General features: G+C 42.9%; 1 protein-coding gene across 1 annotated transcript in view; it reads right to left on the bottom strand.

Annotated features, from left to right (window-relative positions):
• LOC131586330 (uncharacterized) overlaps positions 1 to 12,756 on the bottom strand; it is a gene marked incomplete at its 3' end in the record, with an annotated part of 381,810 nt that overhangs the window by 182,215 nt on the left and 186,839 nt on the right. The gene's annotated exons all lie outside the window — the stretch shown is intronic.

Raw genomic sequence — 12,756 nt, 5'->3', positions numbered from 1 at the left:
TGTGAGGGATTTTTCTGCTATTTTGTGGAAATTTGTGGCAATTTGGTGGGATGTTTCTGGAATTTGGTAGTGATTTCAGAACATTTAGGGAATCGTGTGGGATTTTTCTGCAATTTTTGGGGATTTTTCTTGAATTTTGTAGGATATTGAGGAGATTTTATGGGTGTTTTGTGGAAATCTGAAGGATTTTGAGCAGACATGAAGAATTGTGAGGGATTTGCTTAGATCTTGTGGAAATGAGTGGGGATTTTTTGGGATGTTTCTGGAATATGGTACGGTTTGGGGAAGATTTCTGCAATTTTGTGGCATTTTTCTGCAATTTTGAGGGATTTTTCTTGATTTTGTGGAATTTTTTTGAGATTTGGTGGGATGTTTCTGGAATTTGGTCGGGTTTTGAGAAGGTTTAGAGAATTTTGTGAGATTTTTTTCCTGGAATCTTGAGGAATTTTGAGGAGACTTGAAGAACTTTGTGGGATTTTTCTCACATTTTGTGTAATTTTCTGGAGATTTGGTGGGATGTTTCTGGAATTTGATAGGGTTTTGAAAACATTTAATGAATTGTGTTGGATTTTTCTTGAATTTTGCAGGATATTGGGGAGATTTTGTGGGAGTTTTGTGGAATTTTGAGGGGACTTGAAAGATTTTGAGGTATTTTCTTAGATTTTGTGCAAATTAGTGGGGGTTTTGTGGGATGTTTCTGGAATTTGGTAGGGTTTTGAGAACATTTAGGGAACTGTATGGGATTTTTCTGCGATTTTGTGGGATTTTTCTTGAATTATGTGGGATTTTGTGGGGACTTGAAGAATTTTGAGAGATTTTTCTTAGATTTTGTGGTATTTTGTGGAGATTAGGTTGGATGCTTCTGGAATTTGCTGGGGTTTTCAAAACATTTAATGAACTGTGTGGGATTTTTCTGCAATTTGTTGGGATTTTTCTTGAATTTTGTAGGATATTGAGAAGATTTTGTGGGAGTTTTGTGGAATTTTTTGGGATTTTGAGGCGGCATGAAGGATTTTGAGGTATTTTCTTAGATTTTGTGGAAATTAGCAGGGATTTGGTGGGATGTTACTGGAATTTGTTGGGGTTTTGAGAAGATTTCTGCAATTTTGTTGGATTTTGTGGAATCTTGTGTGATTTTTCTTGATTTTTGTAGGATATTCAGGGGATTTTTGGAGATGTTTCTGGAATTTGGTAGGGTTTTCAGAAAATTTAGGCAATTGTGTGGGATTTTTTTCTTGAATGTTGTGGGATTTTGAGGACACTTGAAGAATTTTGTGGGATTTATCTTAGATTTTTTGGAAATTTGTGGCGATTTGGTGGGTTTTTACTGGAATTTGGTGAGGTTTTGAGAAGATTTCTGCAATTTTGTGGGACTTTTCTGCAATTCTGCGGGATTTTGTGGAGACTGGAAAAATTGAGAGGGATTTTTCTTAGCTGTTTTGGAAATTTGTGGAGATTTTGTGGGATGTTTCTGGAATTTGGTAGAGATTTCAAAACATTTAGGGAATCGTGTGGGATTTTTCTGCAATTCTGCGGGATTTTTCTTGAATTTTGGAGGATATTGAGGAGATTTTGTGGGAGTTTTGTAAAATTTTGAGGGATTTTGAGCAGACATGAAGCATTTTGAGGTATTTTCTTAGGTTTTGTGGAAATTCGTGGGGGTTTTGTGGGATGTGACTGGAATTTGTTGGGGTTTTGAGAACATTTAGGGAATTGTATGGGATTTTTCTGCAATTTTGTGGGATTTTTCTTGAATTTTATGGGATATTGAGGAGATTTTGTGGGAATTTTGAGGGATTTTGAGGAGACTTGAAGCATTTTGAGGTAGTTTCTTGGGTTTTGTGGAAATTTGTGGAGGTTTTGTGTGATGTGACTGGAATTTGGTGGGGTTTTGTGGAGACTTGAAGAATTATGAGGGATTTTTCTTAGATTTTGTTTTATTTTGTGGAGATTTGGTGGGATATTTCTGGAATTTTGTGACATTTTATTGTACAGGTGTGGAATGTTCTCATATTTTGTGGAATTTTGAAGAGACTTCAAGAATTGTGAGGGATTTTTGTTAGCTTCTTTGGAATTTTGTGGCGAATTGATGGGATGTTTCTGGAATTTGGTAGTGATTTCAGAACAATTAGGGAATCGTGTGGGATTTTTCTGCAATTTTGGGGGATTTTTCTTGAATTTTGTAGGATATTGAGAAGATTTTATGGGTGTTTTGTGGAAATCTGAAGGATTTTGAGCAGACATGAAGAATTGTGAGGGATTTGCTTAGATCTTGTGGAAATGAGTGGGGATTTTTTGGGATGTTTCTGGAATATGGTAAGGTTTGGGGAAGATTTCTGCAATTTTGTGACATTTTTCTGCAATTTTGAGGGATTTTTCTTGATTTTGTGGAATTTTTTGGAGATTTGGTGGGTTGTTTCTGGAATTTGGTAGGGTTTTGTGAAGATTTAGAGAATTTTCTGAGATATTTTTCCTGGAATCTTGAGGAATTTTGAGGAGACTTGAAGAACTTTGTGGGATTTTTCTTACATTTTGTGTAATTTTCTGGAGATTTGGTGGGATGTTTCTGGAATTTGATAGGGTTTTGAGAAGCTTTCTGCAATTTTGTTGGATTTTGTGGAATGTTGTGTGATTTTTCTTGATTTTTGTAGGATATTCAGGGGATTTTTGGAGATGTTTCTGGAATTTGGTAGGGTTTTCAGAAAATGTAGGCAATTGTGTGGGATTTTGTTCTGGAATGTTGTGGGATTTTGAGGAGACTTGAAGAATTTTGTGGGATTTATCTTAGATTTTTTTGAAAGTTGTGGCAATTTGGTGGGATGTTACTGGAATTTGGTGAGGTTTTGAGAAGATTTCTGCAATTTTGTGGGACTTTTCTGCAATTCTGCGGGATTTTGTGGAGACTGGAAAAATTGAGAGGGATTTTTCTTAGCTGTTTTGGAAATTTGTGGAGATTTTGTGGGATGTTTCTGGAATTTGGTAGTGATTTCAAAACATTTAGGGAATCGTGTGGCATTTTTCTGCAATTCTGCGGGATTTTTCTGCAATTTTGGAGGATATTGAGGAGATTTTGTGGGAGTTTTGTAAAATTTTGAGGGATTTTGAGCAGACATGAAGGATTTTGAGGTATTTTCTTAGGTTTTGTGGAAATTCGTGGGGGTTTTGTGGGATGTGACTGGAATTTGGTGAGGTTTTGAGAACATTTAGGGAATTGTATGGGATTTTTCTGCAATTTTGTGGGATTTTTCTTGAATTTTGTGGGATATTGAGGAGATTTTGTGGGAATTTTGAGGGATTTTGGGGAGACATGAAGCATTTTGAGGTAGTTTCTTGGGTTTTGTGGAAATTTGTGGGGGTTTTGTGCGATGTGACTGGAATTTGGTGGGGTTTTGAGAAGCTTTCTGCAATTTTGTTGGAGTTTTTTCTGGAATTTGGTGGGATTTTGTGGAGACTTGAAGCATGTTGAGGGATTTTTCTTAGATTTCGTGGTATTTTGTGGAGATTTGGTGGGATGTTTCTGGAATTTGCTGGGGTTTTCCGAACATTTAATGAATTGTATGGTATTTTTCTGAAATTTAGAGGGATTTTGTGGAGACTTGAAGCATGTTGAGGGATTTTTCTTAGATTTTGTGGTATTTTGTGGAGATTTGGTAGGATGTTTCTGGAATTTTGTGACATTTTATTGTACAGGTGTGGAATGTTCTCATATTTTGTGGGATTTTGAAGAGACTTCAAGAATTGTGAGGGATTTTTGTTAGCTTCTTTGGAATTTTGTGGAGATTTGGTGGGATGTTTCTGGAATTTGGTAGTGATTTCAAAACATTTAGGGAATCGTGTGGCATTTTTCTGCAATTTTTCGGGATTTTTCTTGAATTTTGGAGGATATTGAGGAGATTTTGTGGGAGTTTTGTGGAATTTTGAGGGATTTTGAGCAGACATGAAGCATTTTGAGGTATTTTCTTAGATTTTGTGGAAATTAGCAGGGATTTGGTGGGATGTTACTGGAATTTGTTGGGGTTTTGAGAAGATTTCTGCAATTTTGTTGGATTTTGTGGAATCTTGTGTGATTTTTCTTGATTTTTGTAGGATATTCAGGGGATTTTTGGAGATGTTTCTGGAATTTGGTAGGGTTTTCAGAAAATTTAGGCAATTGTGTGGGATTTTTCTGCAATTTTTTGGGATTTTTCTTGAATTTTGGAGGATATTGAGGAGATTTTGTGGGAGTTTTGAGGCATTTTGAGCAGGCATGAAGGATTTTGAGGTATTTTCTTAGGTTTTGTGGAAATCTGTGGGGGTTTTGTGGGATGTGACTGGAATTTGGTGGGGTTTTGAGAAGCTTTCTGCAAGTTTGTTGGAGTTTTTTCTGGAATTTTGTGGGGTTTTGTGGAGCCTTGAAGAATGTTGAGGGATTTTTCTTAGATTTTGTGGTATTTTGTGGAGATTTGGTGAGATGTTTCTGTATTTTCCTGGGGTTTTCAGAACATTTATTGTATTGTATGGGATTTTTCTGCAATTTTGTGTGGTTTTTCTTGGATTTTGTAGGATATTAATGAGATTTTGTGGCAGTTTTCTGGATTTTTGAGGGATTTTGAGTAGACATGAAGAGTTTTGAGGGATTTTTCTTAGATTTCGTGGAAATTTATTTAGATTTTCAGGGATGTTTCTGGACTTTAGTGGGGTTTTGAGAACATTTAATGAATTATGTGATATTTTTCTGCATATTTGTGGGATTTTTCCTGGATTTTGTAAAATATTGAGGAGATTTTGTGGGAGTTTTTTGGAATTTTGTGGGATTTTGAGGAGACATGAAGAATTATGAGTGATTTTTCTTAGCTTCTTTGGAATTCTGTGGAGATTTGGTGGGATGTTTCTGGAATTGGTTAGGATTTTTGGAAGATTTAGGGAATTTTGTGAGATTTTTTCTGGAATTTGTTGGGCTTTTGAGAATATTTCTGCAAATTTTTTGGGATTTCTTGAATTTTGTGGGATTTGGTGGAGAGTTGAAGAATTGTGAGGGAGTTTTCTTAGATTTTGTGGAAATTTGTGGCGATTTGGTGGGATGTTTCTGGAATTTTTGGGGATTTTTTTGTACTGTTGTGGAATTTTCTGGAATTTTGTGGGATTTTGAGGAGACTTGAAGAATTGTGAGAGTTTTTCTTAGATTTTGTGGAAATTTGTTTAAATTTTGTGGGATTTTTCTGCAATTTTGTGGGATTTTCCTTGAATTTTGTAGGATATTCATGAGATTTTGTGGGAGTTTTATAGAATCTTGAGCGATTTTGAGGAGACATGAAGAATTTTGTGGGATTTTCTTAGGTTTTGTTGAAATTTGTTTAGATATTCTGGGATGTTTCTGGAATTTGTTGGGCTTTTGAGAATATTTCTGCAAATTTTTTGGGATTTCTTGAATTTTGTGGGATTTGGTGGAGAGTTGAAGAATTGTGAGGGAGTTTTCTTAGATTTTGTGGAAATTTGTGGCGATTTGGTGGGATGTTTCTGGAATTTTTGGGGATTTTTTTGTACTGTTGTGGAATTTTTTGGTATTTTGTGGGATTTTGAGGAGACTTGAATAATTGTGAGGGATTTTTCTTAGATTTTGTGACATATTTGTGGTGATTTGGTAGGATGTTTCTGGATTTTTCTGGGGTTTTCAAAACATTTTTGGAATTGTATGGGATTTTTCTTGAATTTTGAAGGATATTGATGGGATTTTGTGGTAGTTTTCTGGAATTTTGAGGGATTTTTAGGAGACATGAAGGATTTTGACCTATTTTCTCTAATTTTTCAAGTTTGTTTATATTTTCTGTGATGTTTCTGGAAATTGGAAGGGTTTTGAGAAGCTTTCTGCAATTTTGTTGGAGTTTTTTATGGAATCTTGTAAAATTTTGTGGAGACATGAAGAATTTTGAGGGATTTTTCTTAGATTTTTTGGTATTTTTTTTTGAGAGTTTGTGTGATGTTTCTGGTATTTTGTGGGATTTTTCAGAACATTACTGTAATTGTATGGGATTTTTCTGCAAGTTTGTGGGATTTTTCTTGGATTTTGTAGGATATTGTGGAGATTTTGTGTGTGTTTTGTGGAATTTTGAGGGAATTTGAGGAGACATGAGGAATTTGGAGGTATTTTCTTAGATTTTGTGGAAATTAGTGGGGATTTTCTTTGATGTTTCTGGAATTTGTTGCGCTTTTGAGATTTCTGCCTTTTTGTGGGATTTTTCTTGAATTTTGTGGAGACTTGAAGAATTATGAGGGATTTTTCTGGAATTTTGTAGAAATTTTTTTGAGATTTGGTGGGATGTTCCTGGAATTTGCTGGGGTTTTCAGAACATTTAATGAATTGTGTGGGATTTTTCTGCAATTTGGTTGGATTTTTCTTGGATTTTATAGGATATTGGGGAGATTTTGTGGGTGTTTTGTGGAATTTTGAGGGAATTTGAGGAGACATGTAGAATTTTGAGGTATTTTCTTAGATTTTGTGGTATTTTGTGGGGATTTTCTGGGATGTTTCTGGATTTTGGTAAGGTTTTGAGAAGATTTAGGGATTTTTGTGGGTTTTTTGTTGAATTTTGTGGATTTTTTCTGGAACTTTGTAGGATTTTGTGAGCATTTGGAGCATTTTTTATGAAGAGTTTGTTGAAAAAATCAGGAAAATAAAAGGAGTAAATCTGCTGAAATTTCCGTAAACAAAAGTGAAAAGCAAAACCATCCAAAGTTACCTGAACTCCGCGTTAAATCCGCACGCTTTGGCCTAACATCAGCCAAATGGGGTTAAAATCATCCCAAGGGGTCCAAAGTGCAACCAAAAGGGCATAAAAATGCCCAAACTGGTGTAAAACCCACTCCAAATGGCCTAAAATCACCCTTGAATCTCCCAAATGGGTGCAAGATCCACCCTGAAAGTCACTGGTTTTGCCTCAAATCACCCAAAGGGCCCCAACATCCCCCAACCTGGCTTGAAACGCCCAAAAGGGACCTGAAATCACCCGAAAAGGGCTCGGTTCGAGCGGCACCGGGACTGGGAGCGAGACTGAGACTGAGACTGAGACCGAGACTGAGACCGAGAGCGGGCCTGAGACTGGGAGTGAATCCGGCACCGACACCGAGACCGGCACCGCTCCGGGACCGGGACTGAGACCGGGACCGGGACTGAGACCGGGACCGGCACCGCTCCTCCATTGAGATCGACACTGAGACCGGAATCGGCTCCGGGAGTGCCCCGGGACTGCTCTGAGACTGAGACCGAGGCCAGCACAGGGACTGGGATCAACACCAGGAGCGCTCTGAGACCGAGACTGAGATCAGAACTGGGATTAGCACTGGGATCACTCCAGGACCAGCACTGGGGTCAGTACTGGGATCACTCCTGGAGCAGCACTGGGGTCGTCAGTACTGGGATCACTCCTGGAGCAGCACTGGGATTAGCACTGGGATCACTCCTGGAGCAGCACTGGGATCAGCACCGGGATCACTCCAGGACCAGCACTGGGATCAGCACTGGGATCACTCCTGGAGCAGCACCGGCATCAGCACCAGGATCACTCCAGGACCAGCACTGACACTGGGACAGGAACAGCTCCAAGGCCAAGACTGAGACCAGGACTGAAACCAGCCCTGGCACCGGCACTGAGACTGGCACCACTCCGGGACCGAGACCGGGACTGAGAGTGAGATGGAGACAAAGACTGGGAATGGGAGCGCTCTGGGACTGACACTGGGACCACCACAGCTTCGGGACAGAGATCGACACCGGGACCGGAATCAGCTCTGGGATCGCTCCGGGACCACCGCGTTCACTCTGGGCAGTTTTGGCCCTGCCCCCGGGCGAGACTGGGAAGGGCTGGGAGGGACTGGGAAAGAACTGGGAGGGAACTGGGAGGGAACTGGGAGGGAGCCCTGGGCAGGGCAGGACCGCCTCGGTTCGCATCGTTCTGGTGCAGCCATCCCGGTCCATGTGGTCCCGGTCCATGTGATCCCAATCTCTGGTGCTGATCCATACGGTCCCGGTCTGTGCAATCCCAGTCTGTGCAATCCCAGTCTGTGCAATCCCAGCCCATGGATCCCAGTCTGTGTGGTCCTGCATGGCACACACTCCAAGAGTCTGGAATTCCAGTTCCCAGCAAGGAAAAGCTGTTCCTGCCCTTGAAGGCAAAGCTCTTGAGAAGGGGCCGAGAGCCAAGTGCAGCAAGATCTTACAGTGACATTTCCCTGCCAGCCCCCAGAACTTCACCCATGCTTGTTGTAGCTCCTGGACTGGGAATTAAATCAGGGGAGGGTCTCTGGTGGGAGCTGCCCTGGGTGCAGGGAGATGCTGATGTCAGCGTTCAGGAACACACATAATCACAGATTGATTATATGCAGATGCTTGATTGAAGCACACGGGAATTAGGGGTATCAGCAACCCAAATCTAGCTCCATCATCTTTGTCCAAAGTGCACATATTTATACAATTTCAGCTGTAGCAGTAATCACTATAACAACCTTATCAATATTGCCTCATTAATATTGCTTGATTAGCTTTATCAATATTGCTTCATGAGAGTTAGCTCATCCTTGTATGAACATGTATGAATCTTATCTCTGGGTGGGTATCTTGGAATTCCCAAGTACCAGTTCCCGTTACCGTAAACATTTCAGCTTGCTAGACCATCCCCAATACCAGACATTCTTGTGGCCTACTTCTTCATGGTTTTAAGAAACATTTTCAGAAACATTTAACCTCATAATAACAAGGCTTTCACTGCTGTGGTGTCACAGACAGTGGAACACCGGGGCTGTCACTGCTGTGGTGTCACAGAGAGGGGAGCACTGGGGGTGTCACTGCTGCGGTGTGTGATAGATTGACATTTAAGTGAAAAAGAGAAACAGCTAAAGAATTTAAGGTTGCTGGAGGCTGATGGAAGTTTTTTCTCCTGGCCTATAACTGGTCATTTCCGAGAACTGACAGTAGTTTTGACCATTGAAAAGTGGTATCAACCTGTGAACATCACCCTTTGAATCTTAAGCCCGGGAATTTCTCTTTTTCTTTGGTTTCTGGCTTTTGAAGAGCTAACAGGGCTCTGGTTCATCCTCCTCCCCCCCAGGTCGGACAAGGCCACAGGGAGAGTGGGGCTGGCTGGAGTTCTGCAGTTCCTGGTGGGGGATAGAGACTGTGAAGTGACAGGAGCCCCTTCCCAGAGGGAAGTACTCCCATCTGTCCTACTGGTCTGGTCTTAATGTAAATCTTTGAGTTCATCAAAGGGTCATTGCTAAACAAAACCTTGGTTTTGCCTGCTGACATTGCTGGTCAGGCGGTGTCCCAGGAGATGCTCTTGATGGTTGCCTCTTTTCCTGGGCATGGCACTGGAGGAGGTCCAGGCCCAGGTGATGCCACTGAAGGAAATGTGCCCTCATCCCAGGGATGCTCAACACAGACTCCCCCAGCCCCTCAGTGCCCTGCCGCTGGTCACAGCAGCCCCTGCCTGGCTCCTGCCTGCCCACACCATGGTCAGCCCTGCCTGCTCCTGGACATGGAGCTCAGCCAGGGCTGGTGCTGTGTGGGCTTTGCTGGTGGTACCAGCCAGACACTGGGGTGAGAGCTCCATCTCTTTATTGGAACAGAAGAGCTGTGCTGGGCCCTGCCCTGGCAGGAGGGACCCACCTTCAGTCCAGGCCACAGAGCAGGGCGGGTCCCTTCAGGGACACAGGGCCTTGCTTTGGCTGGTGGCAGCATCTGCACAGCAGCAAGCTGGTAATGCAGCTGTGACAGGGACATCACGTATGGGCATGGAGATGTGAAATGTGTGGTGCAGGTGTCCCTGAGGGAGGTGTTTGGCTGGACTTGTGAAGCTGCAGAGGGGAACCTGTTGAGAGAGGAGATGGCTGAGGCCCCAGCTGCAGCTGGCACACAGGGACCCTCTTGCACACTGGGAGATTCTCACTGTGCTCAAAGTTTCCCTCTGAAGACTAAGAGGTGAATGTGGATGGGCTTAGCAGCTGATCTGCTGGCCAAACAATTGAGTTAGCAAAAGAAGAAATTGAGAAAATACAAGTTTATCCATAGCAAGGAGGAAAGCAAGGCCATTAGCATGGAAACCAATAAAAAGGTTCATAAGGGGTATTTGCAGTTGTAATAAATGGAATTGGTTCGTGCTAACTAAATTGTAATTGTTATTAAAGTTATTATTAGAAACAATCAAGAATCAGTGTTACAAAGCAGATGTACCCCTTTGCAGATGTTACATGTCAAAATTAAGGTACAGGATGCAGTTTAGAAGATAAATGGTGTCTCAAGGCCAAAATGGCCTTGAGATGGACCAAAATTAGAACAAATTTAGGCATTGGGCCTAAAGATTAGTAAACATAAGGCTAATTAGTAGACTAACATAACACAAGGCTTAGTTCGCATGCGCAAACCTGTAAGGTTATCCAAAGGACAATGAGGAAGAGGAGAAGCCTTTGGCAAAAGACCACCAGAAGAAGACTGAAGACCTCCTAACAACAAGTGAGGCGTGCGCTGTGAGGAATAGTGACGTAAAGTCAGAAAAATCGGAAATAGGAGGAAACTTACAGGAAATATTAATGAATATGTATAAGCATACAGTATATAAGTTTAGCTTAAAGTGCTTTGTTTTCTATGTGAGGCAGGGTGGGAAGCCTCTGTACCCTGGTTGGTTTTTCTTATGCTTTAATCATACTTAATTACTAGCAGATTATATATAAATTTTAAATTTTATTAAACTGTATTATTTTACTGAACTGTATTCTTTTATACCACATTACTCTTCAATTTAGTAAATTGTATTCATTTTTAATTAAACTGCCATTAACCAAAGGGACCTAGTTGTCAAAATTCTAATTTAATTTATAACAATATTTTAACAAAGAAGGCTGGTACAACAACATTTTTTATTTAACAAACATGACACAACATGAGGTATATTAACAAAGAAGGCCCCTTACGGTGACAACATTCTACTGTTCAAACTGTAAAACATCTTTGTGTACTGATCAGGAGGTCACGATTTACTCTTTACAATCCTGATGCAGAATGTCTCCTGAGGAGGTCTGGTCACAGAGAAGAATGAGCCCCTTGTGGGCTGCCCCTGTTTGGACAACCTGCTCCTCACCCCGAGCCTCAGCATGTCTGACATCGCCCACCTGGGACTGACATCCCAAAGAATTGAGACCATTTATAAATTTTTCTTTATAATTAATATCTAATAAATTAATTAAAATAAAAATTTAATTTTTACAATAATATTATTCTGCATTTTTATAACCTAATTTTTATATTTATATGAAAGAATTGATACAATTTTAGCAACTAAAAACATTATCGCTCCTTGGTTCAAAGTACTACAATCCCCTTCATTAACTGGTCACTATTTCTCCCTCTTTATCCTAATTACACCTATTTTTAGTCTTTTGAGCATATTTTTTTATAATTTTCTCAGACAGGGTAAAAGGGGCCACTTTGGGGTCCATGGAGACTTTTCTGGGCAACATTTCGGGCAGTTTTGGGTCTGGGGAGGGAATTTAGAGAGAACTTGGGGGTCTGGAGGACACTTGGGGGAGCCGGGAGGGCACTTGGAGGGGCACTTAGGGATTCTGTGAGACAATTCGGGGTCCGGGGGAGCACTTGCGGGTCCAGGGGGGCACTTGGAGGTCAGGGAGGGGAATCTGGGGGCCGTTCGGGGTCCGGGCGGGCACTTGGGGGGCTGTAACAGGGAATCTATGAGGCGCAGGGGATGATGGGAGTTGTAGGCGCCGGTATAATACGGTTTGATGGAGCCGCGAAGCATCACGGGAGTTGAAGGCGCAGCTCCAATGGATTCCGGTGAGGCGCGGGGCATGACGGGAGATGGAGTCCCGGCTGGAATAGCGCTCTATGGGCACCGCGGAGCATGATGGGAGCTGTAGTCCCGCAAGTGGCTCGGAAGGCGCGTTTGGCGGTGTGGGGAAGCGCTTGGAGAAAACTTTTGCGTCCGAGCCGTGCTGCAGGTGCTGGGGGCGAATGTATACGGCTCGGGAGCACTTGGGGGGAACCTGGGGAGCTGTAACCGGGCTCTTTAGGGCGGGGGGCACGGCAGGAGGTTTGGGCGCGGAACTGTGTTGTGGGATGATGGGAGATGAATTCCCAGGAGTGGCTGGAAGGGGAATCTGTGGGGTCGGGAGAATTCAGGGATCCAGGGACGCTTTGGGGGGTCCCGAACGGGCAATGAGGGGGCACTCGGGGATCCTGAAGGGTTTGGGGGAGACTTATGGGACCTATGGGGGGCGATACCGGGGTTCTGGGGAGCGCAGGGCATATTCCCAGTTCCTCACAACCTGGTCTCAATTGCCCCCTGGAGGCTCCTGCTCACTGCCAGTATGATCCCAGTATGATCCCAGTATGATGTCAGTACACAGCCAGTGCAATCTCAGCCACTGCCAGGATGATCCCAGTACAAACCAGTCCCTGCCAGTGCTGCCACTCCTGGGATCCCCCAGCCCTCTCTGTGTTTCCCCCTCCCGCATCTCCCCAGAGGAGCCCCAAGGGCTGGCAGTCCCCAGCCAGGGTCCCCAGCCAGCCCCAGGTTGGATCTGCAGCCCCCAATTTTCCCAGTTTCCCTCTCCTTTTCCCCGGGCCGGGTTCCCCCCGTCCCCAGCGGGTGGGAGCAGGGGAGAGCTCCGCGCTGCCCATCCCGACCTGTCCCGGCTCCATCCCCGCTCCTGCCGTGGGCTGTGAGGGGTTCGGGAACGGGGCACCGAGGGTGTCACTGCTCCTGGGGGAGGAGG

The sequence above is a fragment of the Poecile atricapillus genome, chromosome 19, assembly GCF_030490865.1.
Source record: "Poecile atricapillus isolate bPoeAtr1 chromosome 19, bPoeAtr1.hap1, whole genome shotgun sequence".
Lineage (NCBI taxonomy): Eukaryota > Metazoa > Chordata > Aves > Passeriformes > Paridae > Poecile > Poecile atricapillus.
This window is presented reverse-complemented; position numbering and strand designations above follow the sequence as displayed.